The sequence below is a fragment of the Petaurus breviceps genome, unplaced genomic scaffold (genome assembly GCF_028583685.1).
Source record: "Petaurus breviceps papuanus isolate PSGF00001 unplaced genomic scaffold, PetGlider_PUasm1.0 175, whole genome shotgun sequence".
Classification (NCBI taxonomy): Eukaryota; Metazoa; Chordata; class Mammalia; order Diprotodontia; family Petauridae; genus Petaurus; species Petaurus breviceps.
The window spans coordinates 63,240,429-63,264,392 of NW_027185764.1; the positions used below are offsets into that span (position 1 = coordinate 63,240,429).

At 39.1% G+C, this 23,964-nt stretch overlaps 1 protein-coding gene across 12 annotated transcripts in view; it reads left to right on the plus strand.

The window, feature by feature from the left end:
• Positions 1 to 23,964, plus strand: part of FRMPD1 (FERM and PDZ domain containing 1) — a 251,567-nt gene that overhangs the window by 46,905 nt on the left and 180,698 nt on the right. For 7 of the 12 annotated variants that reach the window (XM_069085279.1, XM_069085266.1, XM_069085267.1 and 4 more), the window contains one exon: positions 10,309 to 10,412. The exons of the other annotated variants lie outside the window; for them this stretch is intronic. The gene's annotated coding sequence lies outside the window, so the exon portion shown is untranslated. The remainder of the gene's footprint in view (positions 1 to 10,308; positions 10,413 to 23,964) is intronic. 12 annotated transcript variants of the gene reach the window in all.

Genomic DNA, 23,964 nt, shown 5'->3' on the forward strand with positions numbered 1-23,964 from the left:
CCCGTATTTGGCCACTGGACCCAGATGGCTCCAGAGGAAAAAGTGAGGCTGGCGACTTTGTGTAGCCCTCCCACACTTAAATCCAGCTCACTTGCATGTCATGGTGTCACCTTCCTGATGTCATAGTCTTCTTTGAGAACGAAGGACAAACAACAGCAACCCTGAGCAAGTCACTTAATCCTGTTTGCCACGGTTTCCTTATTTGTAAAATGAGCTAGAGAAGGAAATGGCAAGCCACTCCAGTATCTTCACTTAGAAAACCTCAAATAGGGCCACAAAGACTTAGCTACAACTGAACAACAGCTTCCTTACAAATGGGAGCAGCTATGTTCTCCAGGGGGTCAACAGAGGATCTTAGGAGAATTTCCTACCCATTAGAGTACATTGGTTTCCATTGTCCTGTTGCACACATTGAAAAAATAAATTGTAAATATTTGGAATTTATGGTTTTAAGTAAGATTATAAGGCACATGCACACACACACACACACACAAATGAACTCTTTTTCTTTGTCTTTATAAATGAACGTAGTACAAAGGTTTTCCCCAGAAAAGCAAACAAGACTGAATTTGGCCATAGATGTCATGGGGAGAAACATGTTTACATTTAATAAATGCATGTAACTTTCAGACCTTAGACAGTAATTCCCTTTGTCTTGGTTCATTCTGGAACTTCATGAATGGTATGAACCTAGAGATAGGACTGCTACTACTTCTATCTGTGATGACTATATTGTCCCTAGGGGAAAAAAAGAGGGAGAACAGCAAAAGGAACCACTTTGACCCAAAGAATAGCACTGCTTTACTCTTGTTCACAGGAGCCCTTGGTTGCCCCCTGAAGAATGGAGATCATAAAGGATGAGATGCTGAACTTGGAGTCAGGAAGATCTGTTTAAATTCTGACTCAGACCCTTACTAATTGTGCCACCTTAAGCTTATCATCTCTTTGCCTCAGTTTCCCTAGATGTAAAATTAAGGCATTGAACTGGCCTCTAGTGGCTTCTAAGGCCCCTTCCAGTAGTATGTGATCCTATGATTTAAATGTCAAAACAATGCTTTGCTAGCTTATTCTCTTCTCATGGGTTCTATTGTAGGTATTACTGCAATGGTAAAAGCAAGGTAGAGAAGTTGAGAACAGATAGGATGATTTGCACTGGTGTATGTCTTAACCTTTCCTCCTTGAGGAAAGCTGTTTGAAGCCAGTGTATTTTTTTTTTTTTTGCTTTTTGGAGGTAGGAGGGCAGGGCAATTGGGGTAAAGTGACTTGTCCAAGGTCACACGGCTAGTAAGTGTTAAATGTTTGAGGCCGTATTTGAATTCAGGTCCTCCTGACTCCAGAGCCGGCTCTCTATTCACTGTGCCAATTAGCCGCCCCAGAAGCCAGTGTATTTAAGTAGGATAGATACTGCAATCTTTGATGCCATATGTAAAATTTGTCTTTCATAACATTATAGACATGGAACAACAGAAATGAAAAGAATGCATGAAAGAAAATGGTCTGGATTGGCCAATATTTGTTTATTTATTTCTAAAATTAAATTTTGTCTTCATAAAGATCTGCCTTCTCTCCTTCCTGCCTCTTCTACTCCACTGTGAAAACAAAAAGCAAACCAATGCCCCCTTTGACCCCCCCAAAAATCCTGTTAAAAACATGTACAGTAAGGCAAAACAAATTCCTTTGTTGGTTATGTCCCCCAGAAAAGCTTCAATAAGCTAAAACAGTACTAAGATTTTTGGGACATTATGATATGTACTCTGGGTCCATCACATCTCTATCAGGATACTATGTTTCATCATTCATCCTTGGGAATTGTGATCAGTCAGAGTTCCTAGGTCTTTTAAAGTTGTTTGCCTTTATAATATTGCTTTTATCGTAAAAATTATTTTCCTGGTTTTGCTCACTTCACTCTGTATTAGTTCATACAAATCTTCTCAGGTTTCTCTGAGATCATCCTCTTCACCATTTCTTGCAGTATGATAGTATTCCATCACATTCACATACCATAAATTATTCAGCCATTCCTTAAATTGATAGGCATCCTTTCAATTTTTAAGTCTTTGCCACTGCAAAAAGAACTCTGCTGCTGTTTTTTTGAGTCGATTCTATGGTTATCTCATCAACAATGTGAAATTAATATGCCTAGACTTCACCATTTGCTGTAATAATATACGAATGTAATCCAAATCCCACCCTATCAAGATAGGAAAAGGGCAGCCAAGTGCTTCCACATTAGCTATTGTTACTATTATTGTTTTCTCATCTCTTTAAAATAAGAATGCTCTATTTAATTGAATGGAGAGATTAAGAAACTGTCATGGGTAAGGCTCTGTGCTAGGTAAAACAAATTATTATTGGGCTAAGGAAGCCAGAGTAATGGCTAGAACAGAATTTGGTGAAATCAACTGCTATGAACTACTGCTACCCCACATGGGAACTAACCATAGGCAGCAGATAAAAGCAGGGAGAGACAAAATTTCTAAGTTAATATTTGTAATGCTGTGTGTATTTTGTGGAGTACTGTGTGTACAGTAGATGTACTATGTTCACTTTGTAGTGCTGAGTCTCTTGGAAAAAGAGGTAGTTTGAGGCAAGTGAGGCCTTTTCTGTGGTAGGAAGTGTGTGTGTGTGTGCATGGAAAAGTCTCGTGTGACTGACTGGCTGTGCTGTGAGTTGCCTGATGTCTTGGGTACAGGGAACACTGAAGGATCTGGCAACAACAATTCTCTGTCACAAAATCGATGACAGCTGCTTCTCAGGCAACACCTTCTGACCCGTCCCAGGCACACATATTTAGATAAGAGCCTGTGGGATCTTGACATGCATGCATTGAGGTCACCCCCCCAGCGAAGACATGAAAGGAGCCGACTGGCTTTCATAAGGTGTTTTCTGTAGCAGATCACATCCAGTAGAGTGTAAACTACTTGAAGGCATGAAATGTCTCACTTTTGCATTTATGTCTCCAGTGCTTAGCACAGCACTTAGCACAGTGCTTGGCATACCATGTGTTATTCAGTAGTTTCAGTCCAATTCTTCATGATCCTGTTTGAGGTTTTCTTGGCAAAGATACTGGGGCAATTTGCCATTTCCTTGGGAAACTGAGGCAAACAGGAGAAGTGACTTGCCCAGGATCACACAGCTAGTAAGTATATGAGGCCAGATTTAAACTCAGGTCTTCCTAATGTCATGCCTAGTACTTCATCCGCTATGCCATCTAGCTTCCCTGCCTGGGCCATTATAAGTACTTAATAAAAGCTAGTTGACTGACTGATGGACATAGTAGGCATTTAAGAAATGTTTATTTTTTTCTTAATATATCTCAATTTATTTTGTTAATATTTACCAATTACATGTTAATTTTTAATATTATTTTAAATTCTTTTCTAACCCTTCCCCACTCCTTGAGAAAGGCAAGCAATATGATATCAATCATACATGTGAAGTGCTTATTTCCAAATTTAGCCATGTTGCAAAAGAAAACATAAAAACCCCAAGAAAAATCAAGTTTAAAAAGTATGCTTCAATCTGTACTCAGAGTTCATCAGTTCTCTCTATGGCATTTTTCATCGTGTGTCCATTGGAATTGAATTGGATCATGGTCTTGATCAGAGTAGTCAAGTCTTTGGCAGTCGATCATCTTTACTGCTGTTACAATGTACAATGTTCTCCTGGCTCTGCTCACTTTACTTTACATTAATTCATATAAATCTCCCCAGGTTAAGAAATGCTTATTGATTTATCTGTATTGTTACACTGTGGGGATGCAGAGAATATAAATTCTGAGAAGTACAGAGAATATAAGGTTCCACTGTGCCTATAGTTCATTGACTTTAGGAGAGTATCTGACATGATACAGCAAAGGTCAACATTAAAGGCCCTTCTTGGGCCTTCTAAAGGTGTGTCTCACATATGTAAGAACTATACAAGAATCAAAGATGACCATAAATAACTATAGAGAACACTTCGTTCAATCATTTGGTAAGGTTTGACAAAATGAGGCATTAAATAGTCCTGTACCTAGGTCACACAAATTGTAGTTAAGGAATTTTTATTTAAGAATATGAATTCCTTTAAAGAGTATGTTAGATCTAAAAGAATCAAATAGTTGGTATTTATTGAGCACCTACTATGTGCTAAGCACTAGGGATACAAAAAGAGGCAAAATATGCTTCCTGCTATCAAGGCTGTCATGATCTAAGATTGTGATTGGTAACAAAAAGTACAGGTATATCTATAAAGTGTAGATAAGAGAAGATTGGAAAATAATCACACTTGGGTCTTCCTAGCTCCAGGCCTAGTCTCTATCTATGGTGCCACCCAGCTGCACTCTTGTCATCATTACCAATAACTGATATTTATATAACCCTTTATGGTTTACAAAGTGTTTTCCTCACTACAAACCTTTGGGTGTTATTGTCCCCATTTTGTAAATGAGGAAACAGCTTTAGAGAAATGAAACAATTTGCCTACTGTTATACCTGCAGTTGTATTTTATTTATATGTTTGTGTGTGTGTGTGTGTGTGTGTGTGTGTTGAAAGCAGGGTTTAAATGTAGGCCTACTGATCCGAAAGAAAGAATAATTATTTTATTCCAGCGAAGAGCAGGCCTCTTTCCATTACAACATATAGAGAAAACTGTTAGGAAGAAAGAGGCCAGGATTGTCTCTTGGGCATCTTTCATCCTTCGACACTTGGGTACACATCTGTCCCCAGCCCTGACATGTTGCCTGTCCTCTCCTGTTTGTGTCCATGTTCAGCCCCCATGTACGTCCTTCCCCTTGAGCACCTCCTATCATTCTTCCTCTCAGTTCAGGCCAGGACGAATGAGTTCCTCCTCTTGCTCTCACTTCTCTATCCCCATCCCTCACATGTCCTTGTACCATGAGAGAGCTTCCTCCCCCCACAGGCAAACTGACATTATGTAAAAGTCACTTGAAGTAGAGATCTGCAGCTTTCTCTTACATAAAGTGAAAACTATCCATGTGTAAATGTAGATGTATGTGAACATATAGAGAAATATCCATATTTCTCTCCTCTCTCTCTCTCTCTCTCTCTCTCTCTCTCTCTCTCTCTTTCTCTCCTTGTCTCTCTGTCTCTTTTTTTTCAATGGTGTCTCCCTCATTAGCATGTGAGCTCCACAAGGGCAAGGAGCATGCTTTTGCCTTTTTTCATCCCTAGTGCCTAGCACAGGACCTAGCATACAGTAATAATTAAAACTTGTAGACCGCCATCTTCCTATTAACAATCAGCAAGTAGACTTAATTATTTTTTAGCCTAGGCATTTACTGAGACAGTATAGTAAGAACAATTAGTTGATAACATCCTACCCCACCCCACCCCTCCCAGACCAAATTCGGGGTGCACTTTCTCAAAATACACATAGTATCCACGGGAAGAGTAGGCTCAAGCGTAAAGTATGTTGGCAACAAGGTACAAGGTATGTAGGATGTGTATATGGCAAAGGGTAACTCAATTCCTAGTTCTGCCCGATCTGCATGGCCTTTCGAGTTCTCAGGCAACTCTCCTTAGGTGGAGCTCTCTGCTGGGTTGGGCCACATGGCTAGGCTCTGAAATGAGTCTGTAGACAATTCTTTTTTCTACCACAAGAGATTATGGACCCTGAAACTGCCTTGTGTAGCTATTTCTTTGCATCTGTGTCTGTCCTCAAGTGTATCTGTTCCCAATCAGATCCTTTCAGTCAATAAACATTTATTAAGCACCTACTATATACCGGGCACAGTGTTACATGGTAGGGATACTAAAAGAAAGACTGTCCCTGCCTCCAAAGAAGCTTACAATCTATGAAAGTAAACTGAAAAACTGGGGGGGGGGGGGGGGGAGGGAAAGGAGGTCCCTGCATGGGCCATAATGGAGAGATCCAAAGAAATCCCAAAGAGCACAGAGTCAGGTAGGAAGGAGATGGCTAGCCTTGTCTCCTTTCTTAAATGTAGATTTTGAAACTCATGACTCTACCCTCTAATCAGAAGGGCAGAGGATACTGATGAGATGTGAGTACCAGACTGGATCTTGCTGGATGATGTGCTTTCCCATTTATAAGGTTCCTGGGAGCACGATGGAGAAACCCAAAGAACTACTGATCCATTGGTTCCATTAACGTGGCCACTGGGGAGAGGGGAGAGGAGGAGACATAACCATTCCTTCTTCTGTTCTGGTACAGGTGAAAAGGTCTGCCTCCATGAAGTGCTCCTGAACCTGGAACTCTCAACAACCAAATTATTTGTTTTTATCCATGAGTCCAAGGGGGATACCTGATTTTTCTCAATGCATTGTGAGATATTTCTTATGTGGTGCTATAGTCCTTTCAAATTAATGTAGGATTTATTCACACATTCTTATGGAGTTTTAGGAAAATTTCTTAAAAGTTAATTTATATTTCATGGTTACATTTGGGCCAAAATTGATTGATTGATTGGTTGACCAGTTCGATCGTTCTGTGACTAAATCAATTCAGGCAAAGAGGGACTCCCTTTCTTACACTGATTACATTCTGCACATGCTGTGACTTCATTTATTGAAGTGGGGTTTGTGATGGGGGGGTGTCATGTAATGTCTTTCCTTTAAAAAATAATGAAATAATCTCTCCTCAATAGGAGTTCACATTTTAATAGAGGGAATAATAAGTTTGTATATCTATATATGTATGCACGCATGCATACACACATGTGCATGTGTGTATGTATCTATGCATGTATCTATATATGTATATGTGTATAAATACACACAGAATCAATACAAATAAGAGTGAGATAATTAGAGATGAAGGGTACTAGCATTGGGGAGATCAGGAAAGGCTCACATATGAGTCCATAGTGTGGCATGGCAACTAAGAAAGAAGGAAGAACACTAATAATTCAGAGAGTCTCCAGAGGAGGGACTCTCTGGATGGTAGGATTATTGCCCTCCATAAGAAAATGAGTGGAAGGAACTTGTGATGGATGAACTAGCAAAGACTTAGGGGACATCATGGTCTTCAAGTATTTGAAGAGTTGTAGAAAATGGATTAGACTTCTGCTTGGCCCCAGAGGACAGAACCAGAGACAAAAGAAAGTTGCAAAAAGGCAAATTGAGATTTTACATAAGGAAAAACTTGCTAACAATTAGATCTGTACTAAAGTAGTATGAACTACCTTGAGAGGTAGAGGTTTTTTTTAAAAATAGATTTTTATTGCTATCTTTTGTTTTTTATATTACCTAGGTTTACTCCTGGATCCTCCCCCTCCCAGAGAGGAGGATCCCTTATAAAAAAGGACTCATCTTTTATAACAAAGATTTTTTTAAAAAGGAAAGGAAAAGTTTTAGTAAAATTGATTAACACATCAAGAAAGTCTGACATTATATGTGATGTTCCATGACTGTGGAACCCAACCTTTGTAAAAGAGTGAGAAAAGTTGTCTTCTCATATCTCTTCTTTAAGGCCACCCTTGGGTTTGTTTTTTTTTTTTTAATAATTTTGCAACATTCAATTTGATTCTTTTGTAGTTCTTGTTCTTTCCATTTATATTGTTTCAGTCACTGTATATAGTGTTTTCCTGGCTGTGCTTGCTTTACTTTTCATCAGTTCGTGTAAGGTTTTCCATACTTCTCTGTATTCATCACACTTATCATTTCTTATAACACAGTAAATTCTATTACATTCATATGCCACAGTTTAACTATTTTCCAATCAATGGGCATCCACTTTTTTTTTCACTAGTTTTTTGCTATCACTAAAAGTGTTGTTATAAATATTTTGGCATATAGGGAGCCTTTCTTTTGGTTGATGACCTTCTTAGGGTTTATACTATCCATAATTCCAAATAGCTTTGCTGGAGGTCTTTTAAGCAAAAGCTGGGTAATAAATTTTCCAGGTACATTGTAGAGGGAATTCATCTTTTATCTATGGATTTGAATAGATTGTCTCTAGGATCCTTTTGAATGCTGAGATTTTGTGATGCTTCGACTGAATAATTGGAATTAACAAGAATGTTGTTTAAAAAAACAGAAAAGGGGGGAAAATAATCACTCTTTGTTTATATGGACAGTATTATATTGTGTCCCTAAGGGATAAAAATCAAAATTTTAAAAATATATAAATAATCTAAAAATTGGCCTTTTGTTTACTAGAAAACATTCCATAGACTTTATTAAGGACACAAAATGAAATAAATTTAAAAGCAGAGCCCATCAGAAATTCTCGTCCCAAGAGGAAATTAAGGGATGAAACATCTTGTTGTTGTGCTGGCTCTGAAATCCTAATGCCCTGCAGTATCTTGCCCCCTGATTTGTTCATCAAAACAATCGATATACTGCATAATAGCATTTCAGTCTCTCTGCAAAACACTATCTTTTTTCACTATCCATTTGAGCAATTATTTCAGCTTCTCACTTTTTAAATCTTCTTTGTGCTTGGCCCCAAGAAAAGTTGAGAAAATGTACCTCCCTTCTCTCTTTGCAACAGCAGGAAACTACTGGTGTGGAAAATTGCATATAGCGTCAGAGAGAATTGATTTGTTGATTGGCTTTGATTTTATCTTCTGAAAACTGTCTGTTCATATTCTTTGACCTGCAGAACTGCTTTTTAAAAAATCTCTTTTAAAAAGAATTCTTTGTTATAAGGGATGACTTGCTGGATTGGAGAGGGGAGAGGGATACATTCAGAAATGAAGATGATGTAAAAACAAAAGATCGAATGAATAGAAAAGAAGAACAAATTAATGTATAAGATATAAAAACTGTATAGAAGAATATATGATATAAAAAGATGTAAAAATCAAAAGATATACCAAATATTTAAAAAAACACACACACACACACAAAAGAAGGATAAAGCATTTCTTAAGGACTTGCATGTGCCTAACAAGACTGGTTGTACAAATACAAATGAGAAAGACAGTTCCTGCCCTGCCCTGAAGGAGCTTCTGATCTAAGGGAAGAAGGCAACACATAAAGGAAATTAGGAAAAAAGGTAGGGGGAAAGGAACAGTGTATTCTGGTGGATATGGTTTGGAAATGACCTTGAAGCAAGGGAGGAGGGTTGGGACTCCTCCAGGTGATTCCAGTTTGAGCAGGTTCAGGAGGTTAGCTCTAATGTTGCAGTATGGTCTAAGTAACTGGGAAGCAAATTAAAAATGTGTTTTTTTTTAATTTTAAAAAGAAAAACCTTTTTAAACATTTGTGTGGAGAAAAGGATCACACAACCAGAGATTTAGAACTGGAAAGGACCTTATGCATCATTTGGTGCAACCCCCTCATTTTCCTGTTGAAGAAAATGAATCTAATAGGGTGAAGTGAGTTGTCCAAGGTGATGCAGAGAGAGTAAACAGAGGAGCTGGGATATGAACCCAGGGCCTCTGACTCCAGTTTTAACACTCTCCACATTGTACCATGATGCTAAAAAGTCAAAGATTATTTTAATACCTGCTTTCATGCTGTCTGAGAGAAAAAAGTGAAATGAATTAGAAGTGGAAAAAATGAAACTTCTGGTGTACAAAGTCACCAGCTTACTAAAGTGTAGTCAGATAGTCTGATGTATTGGAAAGAGCCCAGAACCCGAGTCAAAGATGGGCTCTAGTTCTGACTTTGATACTTATTAGCTGTTTACATGTGCCTCAATTTTCTCACCTGTAAAATGGTGACATCTACCTTACCTATGTCAAATTTTTTTTTATTAGGTTCACATGAAATAATGAATGTGAAAGTATTTTGAAAACTGTAAGGTCCTATGTAAAAGTGAGTTAATGCTGTTCATAGGTACATGCTGTATAGTATATGTTATATAGTTACTATAGCATAGTTTTATGTTATAGTAACTATAACATGTTACAGTTGCTATAACCTAGCATTGTAGTCACTGAAACTAATAAATAGCCTGGTATTGTGGGGAAAAGACTGGATTTGGAGTCAAAGAACCCAGATTTGAATCTCACTTCTACTACAGATTACTTGTGTGACCTTGAGCAAACAAGTCCAAGATCCAAACTTTGGATATCAGTTCCTTCATCTGTAAAATGAAGAAGTTGTATTAGATCACCTTTAAGGTCCCATCTAGCCCTAAATCTATCATCTTAAGCCCTTTTAAATAAGACATAATATGCCCGACCTTATCCTGAGTTCTGTCACAGATTGGATTAATTTATGAAGATATTACAGGGTATTTAATTTTTTATATTAAAAAAATCACTTTATTGCTCTAATAAAAATGGCTAATGAAAATTATATAAGAAATGAGGAAATTTTTCATTTTTATACTGGGCTCTGAGCTCTTGGAAAGAAATAGGTTACATTCAGCCTCTCATTCTTCCTTTGGTCCAGGTTTAAAAGTGAGTTTTATATTATCTTTTTCATCTGCACCCTGAGAATTTCCTCTCTATGAAGAGCTTCCCTAAGTGCTGATGGGAGTCCTGCCCACAGATGAGGTAAGAGAAAAACAGTGAGCCAGTTACTCTGAGCACACTGGTGCCCCAAACAAGTGAGCTGCCAAGGGTCATTGCACAAGGAAAGAGATACACCCAAAAAACACCATCTCCCTTGTTAGTTTGGAGAACTAAAAGTGGGACAAGTGGATGGTCCCCAAAGGGCTTCAGTAAAAAGGAGCTGAAATCTGTGGCCACCATCACAGCATCTTTAAGGGAATAATTTTCCCTGGAATAATTTTGGTTCTCTATCCCCCATCCTCTTTCTGTCCCTCTTTGGGGCAAGGACACTTAAGCTTTATACAGGATGTCTCAAAAATTTGGTGAAGTTTTAAGCATTAATAGCTTAACAAAGAATAAGTGGTTAAATATTGCTAGAGAGTTAGTCACCGGGCCTAAAAATGGGGGAAATAGTCAATGGGGGCTCAAATCAATAGCAGAGGAAAGAGATCCCTTTCAAACCATTTTAAGTTTCCTGAGAACAGTGAGCAGGGAGATGTCAGAAGCCTGGCCCTGACAAAATGAGGCCAAGGTGTAAATGGTACATTAAAACTTCTCTTTATAATGCTTCTTCACGTGATAAGAGCTGAAAAAAAAGGTCCTCTCAAGAAGAGTCCTTGCTCTCTGCCCTCCCAGTCACTTTCCAGTCTTAAGAATTGATAGCCTCTCTGGAAGCTTTTACTTTACTCAGTAGACACTAGGTAGTGATTGAAGGCTTTTGAAAAGGAAAACTTTAAGCTTTAACAGCTTAAGCTGCGTTAAGACTTTTGGGACATCCTGTTCACACACATATTGTTTGTATCATCAGCACTTTCATCCTTATCTGGTTCTTGGCCTTTGGTTTTCCAGTGCTAAAAGCAATGACAAACTCTCACTGATTGGGGCAAGGGTGTGGGTAAAGGACTTTTGAATCAATATCACAATTATTTAGAGTATGGGTTCTTACCCTGTCTGAGGTCTTAGAACTTGGGTGTTTTTTTTTTTTTTTGCAAAATTTTGATAATTGTATTTCAATATAATTGACTTCCTTGTAATCTTACATATTTTATTTTATGCACTTAAAAACATTATTTTGAGTAGTGGTCCATATACTTCACCAGACTACCAAAGGGATCCATGACACCCTAAAAAGCTAAGAAATCCTGCTCTAGAGGCATAGTATCATGGATAGAGGGCCAGCTTTGGAGTCAGGAAATTATGAATTTTAATCTATATGACTGTTCAAAAGTCACTTAATCTCCTAGTACTCACCCCACGAAACAATTGCCTAAAACTATAAATTGCAGAATTGTCAAACTGCATTGATAGAGGGAGTTTCTATATTAGGAATGCCCTTTACTGATAAAATTACAGGTTCTGATTCAAAATAATAATAATTACTATTGTAATGAATCACATTTATACAGTCCTTTGTCATCTAATGTTGCCAGCTACATACTGATGCATGTCCTAGAGACATCTCAAATTCAAAACATGTCCTATGCAAAATTGTCTTTCCCCTAAACCTTTCCCATTCCTAATGTCCCTGTTTCTTTGGAGGGCACCAGCATCTTTCCAATCTCCCTGGTTGGAAGCCTTGAAATCAAACTCATCTCTTCCCTCTCCTTCCATTTCCCCAATAATCGATCAGTTGCCAAGTGTCTTGAATTCTACATTCTTATCTTTCACAATCATTTTATTCTCTCCCCTCACAAAGCCCTTACCCTAGTTTATTCCCTGATCATCTGGACTCTTACAATACCTTACTAGTTGTTTATGCTGCCTTTAGATACCCTTTTTAGTTCTTCCCCCACACTGTTGCTAAACTGATATTCTTAAGGCACAAGTTTGATCATGTTATCCCCTAGTTCAAGAAGTTTCAATAGCTCCCTTTTGCTTCTAGGATAGTACACACTCTTCTGTTTGTCCTGTAAAACTCTTTACATTTGGACTTTAGCCTACCTTTCTAGGCTTATAGAACTCTCCTTCGTGCACTCTAAATTCCATCCACACTGGCCTATTTTCTGTTGTTGTTCCATCATTTCTGCTTCTTCATGACCCAATTTGGGGTTTTCTTGGAGAAGATATTTTTGTGGTTTGCCATTCCCTTCCCATTTTGCAAATGAGGAAACTTAAGTAAACTTGGTTAAGTGATTTGCCCAGGGATACACAGATAATAAATGTCTGAGGTCAAATTTGAATTCAGGTCTTTCTGACTCAAGGCCCTGCACTGCCTAGCTGCCCAAGGCTAATTGGTCAAATGTTGCTGGAGTGCTAGTCACTGGGCCTAATGAGACAAAGAGCCGATCAGGGCTCAAGCCAATAGCAGAGAAAAAAGACTCCCAACCTCCTTGCCTATCTGAGAACAGGGAGACAGATGATGGAGTGGGGTAAGGGTGTGTGCATGTTACATCAAGAATTCTCTTTATAATGTTTCTGCACATGATAAGAGTTAAAAACGGTCTTCTTAAGAAAGAAGGCCCCTTAGCCCTTCCTTTTTGCCTTGTTACAGTCTCTTTTCAGTCTTCAGAATTAATAGCCTCTCTGGAAGCTTTTACTTTATTCAGTGGACATTGGGTAGTCAATGAAAGCTTTTGAGTAGACAAGTTAAGTGATCAGATGTTGTATTAGGAACATGACTTGGGCAACAGCACAAAGCAGACATTGGAGAGGGGATAGAATGGCCCAGGAAGAATGATATCTGTCATGAAATTAAAAGGGAATTCTCAACTCAAGTTGCTATTTTGGGATGTTTTATTTTATGTTGAGGGCTGAAACTAGCCAATCTCTCAGGCTAATGTTACATATCAGCTTGTTGTGGTGATGCTGATTAACAGCTGGTCAAAGGTAGCACAAAAGTTGTATTTCTGTGGGATCAAAGTGATTCATGGATCATTTTGATGGATCACACATGGTCATCCTATTTCTACCCCAGAAGGCTTGACATCTATCTGACAGTCTCATAGCTCATCAGCTTCTCTACCACCCTCTCCATCCATTTTCTTCTCTTCCTCCCTCCCCCACCCCTTAACATCCCCAATTGTCTTTCCTGGTTAAGGACCTGATATAGTGGGGATTTCCTGATTCTTTCCACTGCAATACTGCCCCTGGAAGCAGAGATAGTTCTTTCTAACCAGTTCTTTCCAGTTAGATTGAGAACATATGTAAAGAACTTTGGAAACCTTAAAGTGCTATATAAATGCTAACTATTATTAAGCCATCAGTTTTCCTCAACTCTAGGGAAAGTACTTATTCCTAAAAGGTACAGTGAGACTAGAGAAGAAAGGAAACTCTTTCAAAGATCTGAAAAGAACCAAGGAAACTAGTTCTAGCTGATGAAACCTTAAACAGTAACTCTCAACAACAGTGAGAACTCTCTCCTCTCTCTCTCTCTCTCTCTCTCTCTCTCTCTCTCTCTCTCTCTCTCTCTCTCTCTCCCCCTCTCCCTCTTATCTCTCTCTCTTTCTCCCTCCCTCTTTTTTCTCTATCTCTTTGTCTCCCTCTATCCCTCTCTCTCTTTCTTCTTCCCTTCTCCCACGGACCCGCCCACAGTTTTCAAATTTGATTCCTTATTCTGTTTTAAGTTAAAGACCAATAGTTCCATCAGGGATTTGACACCTTCAGTTAGCAAACAAAAGCTATCAGCAATTCAGCAATTGAATTAAAGTTTATTGTCTACTAAGCACCAGTCACTTTGAGTGGTGTTGGAGATAAAAAGACAAGAACAAAATCCCTGCCTTCGAGGTTTATTCTATCCCACCCACTCACCCACCTATACTATACTTGCCTAACTCAGACTTTCTCAAACCCTGCAGAACTGCTCAGAGTATAATAGCATGTCCAGAAGCAAAGGAGTAACCAAGGACTTAGAGAAATCAGCAGAGAATAAGTCGAGTCCTGCCCGGCACAGCGGGTTATTAGTACAGACATCTGAGGAAGCTCGAAAGAAGGTCAAGTTCACTGGTATGCATTGTTATTAGTGGTGTCTACCAGATTCCTAACTCTGCTAGTAACAATGGTATAGATACGAGACAGAAGATAATGACTGTGGTCAAATGCCCAAATTTACGTAATTTAAAAGTGCTGAAAAGAGGCATAGAGCAGGAACTGGTTTTGTTTGCCTTTTTGGTATCCTCAGTGCTTAGGTCAGTGCCTAACACATAGTAGGTGCTTTATAAATGTGCCTTGACTTGACAGATGAAAGGAAAGAATGGTAACCAACAGCCTGCGAGGACAGCTTGTTTGTCCCTTTTGATGAAGTTATCTAACTTGGTCCAGGGGCAAGAAAAGGCTTCTTCCCTGCCCCATAACCTCCCCTAATACAATTTTAGTGGCAACGTTATTTATAACCCTAGGAAGTAAGAGCTCAGTAAGCAAACATCTCTGTAGCTACTGGACATTCCTAAGAGATAAAGTCAGAAAAGAGGACCATTTTAAAGATCTCCATGAGAATTAATTAATTGACTGAGAACTGCTCTTCCCTCCCCGTCCCCACTCTGAAAACCTTTTACATCAGTAAACACAACCTCTTCTACTGAAGTCTTCGAGAAAAGCTTGAGGTGGGGCGGCTAGGTAGCTCAGTGAGTAAGAGCGATGGGAGGACCCAATTTCACTGCCTAGAAGGGGGTGCTGGATAAGTGTTAGCGGGGATCGGCCAGGTGGCACAGTGAGTAAAAGTGCCGGCCCCAGAGTTGGAAGAGCTGGGATCGAATCCGGACTCAGATACTTAGCACCACACCCAGAAATAACTGGCCGTGTAACCTTGAGCAAGTTATTTAACCCCAATTGCTTAAAAAAAAGTGTTAGTGGACCCCCATCTCTTACTTTTTTTAGTAAATTCTTGGTGGTGAGATTATTTAAGTCAATAGGTACGGATAATTTAGTCACTTTTGCTGTTGTTGCATGTTTTCAAAGTGATATACAAAATGGTTAGACCAATGGATAGATAGCCCCACTAATGCTGAATTATTGTATGCAGCTTCCTACAACTTCTTTATCATTTGCTATTTTTATTTTTTGTTGTCTTTTGCCAGTTTGCTAAGTGTTGTGTTAAATCTCAGAATCATTTTAGTTTGCACTTAACTTACTATTAATGGTTAGGAGCACATTTTCATATGACCATTTATAATTTGTCATTTAAAAAAATTTATTCTGAACTTAAACACCCCTCAGTATGAACATTTCCATATAGACTGCAAAGCCCCCCAAAAGGATCATATATGGAACCATGAATCTCCATTTCATGCTGATTGCTTTTTTAAAAGTATATAATAAATCCTATATATCAACATTTAAAACTGCCCTGCTTATCTGCATTTCTTTCTGAACTCCTTTCTGTTCTCTTTTGTGTATTTTAATAAATATTCAAAGGGGGGTGGCTAGGTGGTGCAGTGAATAAGCACCAGCCCTGGAGTCAGGAGGACCTGAGTTCAAATGTGCCCTCAGACACAATGCAAAAAAACTAGCTGTGTGATCTTGGGCAAGTCATTTAACTCCAATAGCTCTCCAAGAAAAAAAATTCTTAAAAAAATGTTCTATGGCCCTTTCTTGGTTTATCACTATTACACTCCTCACCCCAATCCCTTATCCCCAACTTCCAGTCCCTACAAAATTAAAAACTGAGAAGGGGGGAAAAATAAATCAGGTAACCAATAAGCACAGTCAAGCAAACCACATCTGTATAGTGGCCCTGTCCAAAAAAGTATGTTTCTTCCTGCACCTTCAATTCACAATTTCTCTTTCAGAAGGTAGGTAGTACGTTTCATCCTATGTCCCCAAGAGATATGATTGACCATTGTGTTGATCAGAGTTCTTAAGTCTTTGAAAGTTGTTTTATCTACAATGTTGTCACTGTATCCATTATCCTAGGTCTGCTCATTGCATTCTGCATCTGTTCATACTACCAGGATTCTCTGATATTTGATCTCTCATCATTTATTATGGCAAAATAATGTTCCATTATATTCAAAGATCATAATTTGCTCAGCAATTCCCCAATATCAGTTCAAGGGCATCCCTTTACATTCTAACTCTTTTCTTTTTTCTTATAATCCCCCTTTCCCTGTACTTGTTTCCCTTAACCTACTCCTTCAGGTTGCTATTGGTAACCCCACCTCTTATTAAGGTATCTTGGGGCAGATTCCTATTATTGAAGCTATTCTGAAAATCTTGCCTTCTGCTTTACTTGATGTTGGGAGTTGTGATACTAGAAGGAATGTATTTTGTAGCATAAATACTGTACTTCTACTAGGTTGTGCAAGGAGAAAAGGAAAGGAATGTTTCATAAAGGTCATGGTTTTCACTCCGTAATGAAAAGACATTAAAAACTCCTTCCTCCCTTGCAAGTTCACTTGAAAAGGCCTAGCTGATAAAATGAACAGAGCTATTAACTTTGGAGCAAAATCTTTACTCAAGTTACATGGGAAATGAATCATTCTCACAACTTCAATTTGTTGAAACTCTGTCTCCAAAGAGTTTTGCTTTGAGATTTGTTTGTAAATGGGATGTTCTGTTAGAACAAAGGAGTATGTTAATGTAATGTTAAATTGTATTATGAGCAAAGGTTAGGACCCAACCAAGAAAATGCCCCATGAACTTAGTTAAGTGCTTTGGTTGTAAGCCTTTTTTCTTTTTGGAATATCATATTAAATATTTCCTCTTCTTTAAAGTATTTACAGCATGGTCATGTACCTGAACTCTTTCCTTCTGGATGCCTACAGTATTTTATTTTTCTTTTGCATAGAAGCTCTGGATTTGGGCTATGAAATTCTTGAAAGTTTTCATTTGCAGGATTCTTTCAAAAGGTGACCAGTATATTCTTTCTTTTGCTTTATCCTCTGGTTCTAATAGATCCAGGCAGTCTTATGGTCTGGGGCTTCTCTTAACTCATACTATTTCTTCATCAGATTCAGAATTTTCTTCTGTTTTCTCGTATCTCTAAATCTTATTTCCTAGATTGGCAGCTTGTAACTCTGTGTTATAGCCAGGCTCGGCGCCCTCTCTTGCTTTTAGATGGAGTTAAGCATGGGGCTAGATAGGCCCTTCCTCCTGGTCTTGTTCTCTCTGCAGTTTGAATGCCACACTTCTGATTGAGGTGGCTGGGACTCATTCTCTGTCACAAATCTTAACTTTTGCCTTTTTCTGGTAACCCAATGTGAGTGCTGTTTTATCTCTGTCTCTTTCACCTTTTACAATCCATGATATGGAGTTGACTCTGTTTCCTACTGCTGCATTGACAGGCCCCAACTGGATGTCAAAGCACTCATTGGTTTTAGGCCTCCTGTAAGGCTCCCTATTGTGGGTACCCAGGCACTTTCCTTGGCAGTCACCCACTGACTCCTCCTATAGCTCTGGCAGAAGCCCTAGCTTCAGGCCTCTTGAAGGGCTCTGAGGTGAAAATACACTGCCTGGCTCTGTCTCCCAGAGCAGAGAACTTCAAGGGGCTGGCTGTTTCCCTCGATGTGGCTCCAAGAGGCCAAAGCCAAGATCCTTTTGGCTTCAGGACCCATTTACCAGTGATTAGGTAGGTTTCAGGCTCCCCTGGCATACCTCCCTCAAAGCATACTCAGACTTCTAAGAATAATACTAATAATAGCTAACCTTTATGTAGCATTCATTATGTTACAGTCACTATACTAAGCACTTTATAATTATCATTTCATTTGTTCTTCACAACAACTCTGAGAGGTAGGTATTATTATCACCCCCATTTTACAGATGGAGAAGCTGAGGCAAACAGAGCTTAAATGTCTTGCCCAGGATCCCACCATCTGAGGCTGGATTTGAACTCAGGTCTTCCTGACTCCAGGCCCGGTACTCTATCACTGCACCAAATAAACAGCAGCCATCCATATTTTTAATGTTTTTCCTCTTTACATCGTTGGAATTACTGTGTTATTATTTTCCTCAATCTGATTACTTATAGATTTATATCATAAGATATACTTTTGAATTTGTATACTTGTAACTGATATACTTATGAACTCTTCATTAGTACATATGAGTCTTCCTCTATTTCTCTAGTTTCTTCATATTTATCATGTCTTATTGTGCAATAATATTCCATTATATATGTGTATCACAATTTATTTAGCTATTTCCCCAAACTCAAATAGCTACTTTTTCCTGTTGTTATTATAATAGAGTGTGTATGCACTGATTCCCTCTCCCAAGGTCATTCTTACTACATCACCCTTTGGGGTTCTCAGTTACTATGAGGATTTGTAAGTAATATCTCTTCTTGTATCTGTCATTTACTTGAATCCCCACTGACTGCAGCTTCCTCCAATTATTAAGGGTACATTACTAGCATCCTAATTCCATTTAACCAATTAGCACCAATAGCTTTTACATTAACACAGAGCTATAACAAACACACACACACATACACAAGGTATATCAGAACAAGCAGGCACAGGAAGGGAATAAGTACTTATACTCCCCAATACAGGGGCATAGTATTCCCCATACCAGCTCAGTATCTGGGGGAGTACACTCATAACTTAGCTCACTTCCTATATAGCACTGATACCTCCAAATTCATGTCTACAGGTGGCTCAACTGTCAGGTGGATCCTCTTTTTAGTTTTCTCTGGCATGGGAATTTCTCTGGAATTCTGGATTCCCTTCAGACTGTTTCTTTTTTTTTCCCATTTTTTCAAATGCTTTATTAACTTCTGATTTACATCATTCATTTCTACCAGATTTTGAGTTACAAATTTTCTCCCTGTTTTTCCCCTACCCACCGCCCCAAAATAGCAGTCCCATAGGATATCCCCTCCTCCAATCTGCTCTCTCCCATATTTTCTCCCATACCCCTTTCAACTTTTCTAGTAGGGCATGGTGGATTTCTATGCCCCAGTGCATGTATACCTGATTTCCCAGTTACATGTAAAATAGTATTAATAATAGTATATATATATATATATATATATACATATATATTTGAATATTTGATTTTAAAACTTTGAATTCCAGATTCATTCCCTTCCTCTCTTGTCACCCACCCTTACCGGGAAGATAAGCAGTTCAGTATAGGTTGTACATGTGTAGCTAATGCAAAACAATAACATAGCAGATATATTGTAAAAGACTGACTATATTTCCCTTCCTCCTATCCCACCTCCCACTTGTTCTGTTCTCTGCTTTGATCCCATCCCTTTTCAAAAGTGGGTGCTTCCAACTTCCCTCCCCCCCAACCTGCCCTCCCTTCTATCATGTCCCCTCCCATCCCCTTCCTCCCTACTCTCCTAAATAGGTGAGATACCCTATTTAGTGTGAATTTCATTTCCTCCCCAAGCCAAATTCAATGAGAATAAGGTTGACCTATTCCCTTTTGCCTTCCTATTCTTCCCCTCCATTGTAACCATTTTCCCTTACCTCTTCTATGAGACAGTTTACCCCCATTCTGTCTCTCCCCATCTCCTCTCATTATATTCTTCTCTCACCTCTTAATTTCACTTTTTAAGTATCATCCCTTCCTATTAAATTGGTCCTTTGCCCTCTATGTATACCTGTAAACATATATACACACATTCACATATGTATTCATATGCCCATAAACCTCATATATAGACATATATATTTCTATTCCCTTCAACTATTTGCATACTGAGAAAAGTTCCATCAGTTAAAATTATTGTTTTTCCATGTAGGAATGTTAATAGTTCAACTTTGAAAAGTTCCTTATGATTTCTTTTCCCTATTTACCTTCTCATGCTTCTCTTGCTTCTTGTATCTGAATGTCAAATTTTCTATTCAACTCTGGTTTTTTTCATCAAGAATGCTTGAAAGTCCTGTATTCCACTGAATGACCATATTTTCCCCTGAAAGATGACACTCAGTTTTGCTGGGTAGGTGACTCTTGGTTTTAATCCCAGATCATTTGACCTCCAGAATATCATATTCCAAGCCCTTGGATCCCTCAGTGTAGAAGCTACCAGATCCTGGGTATCCTAATTATGTTTCCACAATATTCAAATTTTTTCTTCCTGGCTGCTTGTAATATTCTCTCCTTAATCTGGGAATTCCAGAACCTGGCTATAATATTCCTAGTAGTTTTCTTTTTGGGATCTTTTTCAAGAGGTGGTTGGTGGATTCTTTCAACCTCTATTTTGCCCTCTGGTTCTAAAACATCAGGGCAGTTTTCTTTGAGAACTTCTTGGAGGATGATTTCTAGGTTCTTTGATCATGGCTTTCAGGTAACCCAATAATTTTAAAATGATCTCTCCTGGATCTATTTTCCAGGTCAGTGGTTTTTCCCATGAGATATTTCACATTGCCTTCTATTCTTTCATTTGTTTGGATCTGTTTAATAGCATCTTGATTTCTCATCAAGTCATTAGCTTCCATTTGCTCCAATCTAATTCTGAAGCAATGATTCTCCTCAGTGAGCTTTTGAGATTTCTTTTTCCATCTGGCAAATTTGGCTTTTTAAGGCATTCTTCTCCTCATTGCCTTTTTGAGCCTCTTTTTCCATTTGAGTTAGTCTATTTTTTAAGGTGTGATTTTCCTCAGTCAGGCTGTTGACCCTCATTTCATAATTTTCTTGCATCGTTCTCATTTCTCTTCCCAATTTTTCCTCCATTTCTCTTATCTGCTTCTTAAGGTCCTCTATGGCCTGTAACCAGCTAGTATTTTCCTTTGAAGCTTTTGGTGCAGGAGTTCTGACTTTACTGTCTTCCTCCTGTTCCATGCTTTGCTCCTTTTTGTCCCCAAAATAGGAGTCCAATGTTGGAATCTTCTGTCTGCTTTGTTTCCTTTGCCTGGTCATGTTGCCCCTCAGTCACTTGACCCCTGGGTTTTTTGCCATAGTAGGACTCTGCCACCAGACAGGTGATCTTTTGTTGCAAACACTGGGGTTTTCTCAGCTGCCAGAGGTATTAGATGGGTGCCCTCTCTGAGGCCTCCACACACTCTGGCAAGCTGGTCACACATCCCAGGACCTCCACCCTAGACTTAATCCAAGCAGGTTAAATCAAGAGCGATTACCTCTCAGACTGGTCGCTTGGTCCCCCTACACTCTTTGGGCCAGGAGCTGAAGCTGCCATGTGGCCTGGATGGCTGTGCTGGGGTTCTTAGCAGCTTCTCGCCCTGGGGGGCAAAAGCCATGCACTCCCACTTACTGGGTCCCAAAGTCCAGACTTCACTGACCTCTCACTTTGTCCTTCAAATCTATGTGTTGATAATTCTGGAAACAGCTGCTGCTGATCTGGAGTCCCTCTGGCCTGTGGCTGGTCAGACCCTCCCTAGGGCTAAAACCTCTGGCTCACATGGGCCTGGGCTCGGCTCTCAGAGCACTGCGCTGGCCGATTCCTGCTGGCCTGCCGGGCTGTCCTCAGCAGGAGGTTACCCTCTCTGTGTCATTTTGTGGGTTCTGCAGCTCCAAAGTTTGTTCAGAATCCCTTTTTTACATTCATGGGGGAAGGTGGAAGCCAGAGCCGCTTGGAGGTCCTGATTCTACTCCACCATCTTGACTCCCCCCCCCCCCCCCCTTCAGACTGTTTCAATCCACAGTCACAGAGGTTCTGCTTCCTACACTTCAATCAGAAAAGAATAAATGCACAGGCCCAGGATTTGGACCCTCTTCAGATATATGAGCTGAAGGTGGAAGAGAACTTCCCCCACCTTCTGCATGCTCCCACCGTAGGCCTTTACTTTGCAGCAGGGACTCTCACCAGAGGAAGTAAGCAAGAGAGTCAATAAAGATCCCTCCAAGAATGACTCAGGCAAAAAATGTCGGAGGCTCAGACTAATGACCTTTTCAAAAAATCATTCCATACCTAATAGAAGAGTTTCCTCTTCACCTTGGGGGACTGGAACCAGTTACAGAATGTCCACGTGTGCTCCCTAGTCTCTCCAAGATACTTCCATCCCAGTTCATCATGATTCTCCTGGACACAGGAAGTGAGCTCCCCAGCATCCCCATGTGGAGACATACCAGTATAGGCACTCTGTACATATACCAACCAGGCAATCAGACAATAAACATTGATTAAAAGCCTACTATATACCAGGTGCTATTGCTAAGCACTGGGAGAGATACAAAAAGTGGCAAAAGACAATCCCTACTCTCCAGGAGCTCATGATTTACCGGAGGAGACAATAAGCAAATAAATATGTACAAATAGGCTATATAAGAGATAAAGAGGGAATAATTAAGAGAGGGGTGAGAAAAGGTGCCAGACCTCTACTACAAAAGGATCATAGATTTAAAGCTGGAGGAGACTTAGTACGATCTTCTCATTTTGCAGATCAGAAAACAGAGGCCTAGAGAAAGTGAGTGACTTGTCCAAAGTCACACAGCCAGCCCTCAGAAGGGCCAGGATTTGAACCAAAATCTAGGGCTCTTTCCACTGTACCACAATAACTTCTCATTGAAAAGAAATATGCTGTGAGTCAGGGGTTGAAACATGTATCAAATTCTGCCTTCTAGACTCTGAGCTCAGAGCCTGAGGATTTTTCTCTGGTCTCATGTCCTGATCTTAACCACACTGGTCAACAAAAGAGTTTAATGTAATTATACTGATAGATGTCAAAGAAGACATACTGCTAATCATGATGTGTAATCTCCTAAAATTCTGTGTCTAGAGCTTTTAGCCTCAATTAACTCTACAGAAGATAATGGAGGGCCATTAAGGCCCTTTCATTTTGAGTACACACAGTTATTCAGACGTATTTCTTTTGTTCTTTGCTGAGATGCTTCTTGGGAAAATCTGATTCTGAGCAAAGATCCTTATATTAGAGAATGATAGATATGAGTGGTTAAAATGTTTTCCTGACTGATATGGACCTTGAAAAAAATAATACTAGGTAGCACATTTAATACCGGCCTGCTTTTATCTGAGTTACATTCAAGAAGTGCCTTTACAACATTTTCCTAGTGTAATTTTTCTTCTCTCCTTCTTTGCACACAAGCACAGTCCTGGCTTATGTAAATCCTATTGATTCTTTATCTTTTATTTATTTTTAATTTTTATCTTTTGTCTTTGGTTTTAATTAATTTTGTTTTATTTTAAAATAAAATTTTTATTGATATTTCCTGTTGCTTATATCACCACAGTTATCCTAAATATCTTTCCCCTTCCAAGTGAGCTATACCATATGACAAATAGTATTTTTTTTTAGAGAGGGGGAAAAATTAGCAAAACTGATCAGTACATTGAAAAAACCCCAAAACATGTGCAATGTGCCACACCTGTGAACATTCTACTTCCATGAAAGGGTAGATTGGGGGTGTCTTCTCATATCTCTTCATTCAAGCCTTACTTGATCTTTATAATTTTGTTACATTTTTACTTTTGATTTTTTTTGGTGTGCAGTTTTCCTTTCTGTTTCCATTGTTGTAGTTACATTGTCTTCTTGGTTCTACTTATGTCACTGTATCAGTTAATACAGATCTTTCTAGCCTTCACTGTCTTTATAACACACATCATTCCTTACAGCACAACAATATTCCATTGCATTCATGTACCACAATTTTTTTAAACCATTCTCCAATTGAAATCCTACCCATTTTTTAAAATTCAAATGCTTCTTCCTCCATGAAGCCTTCTCTGACCTAGACAAACGCATGTGGT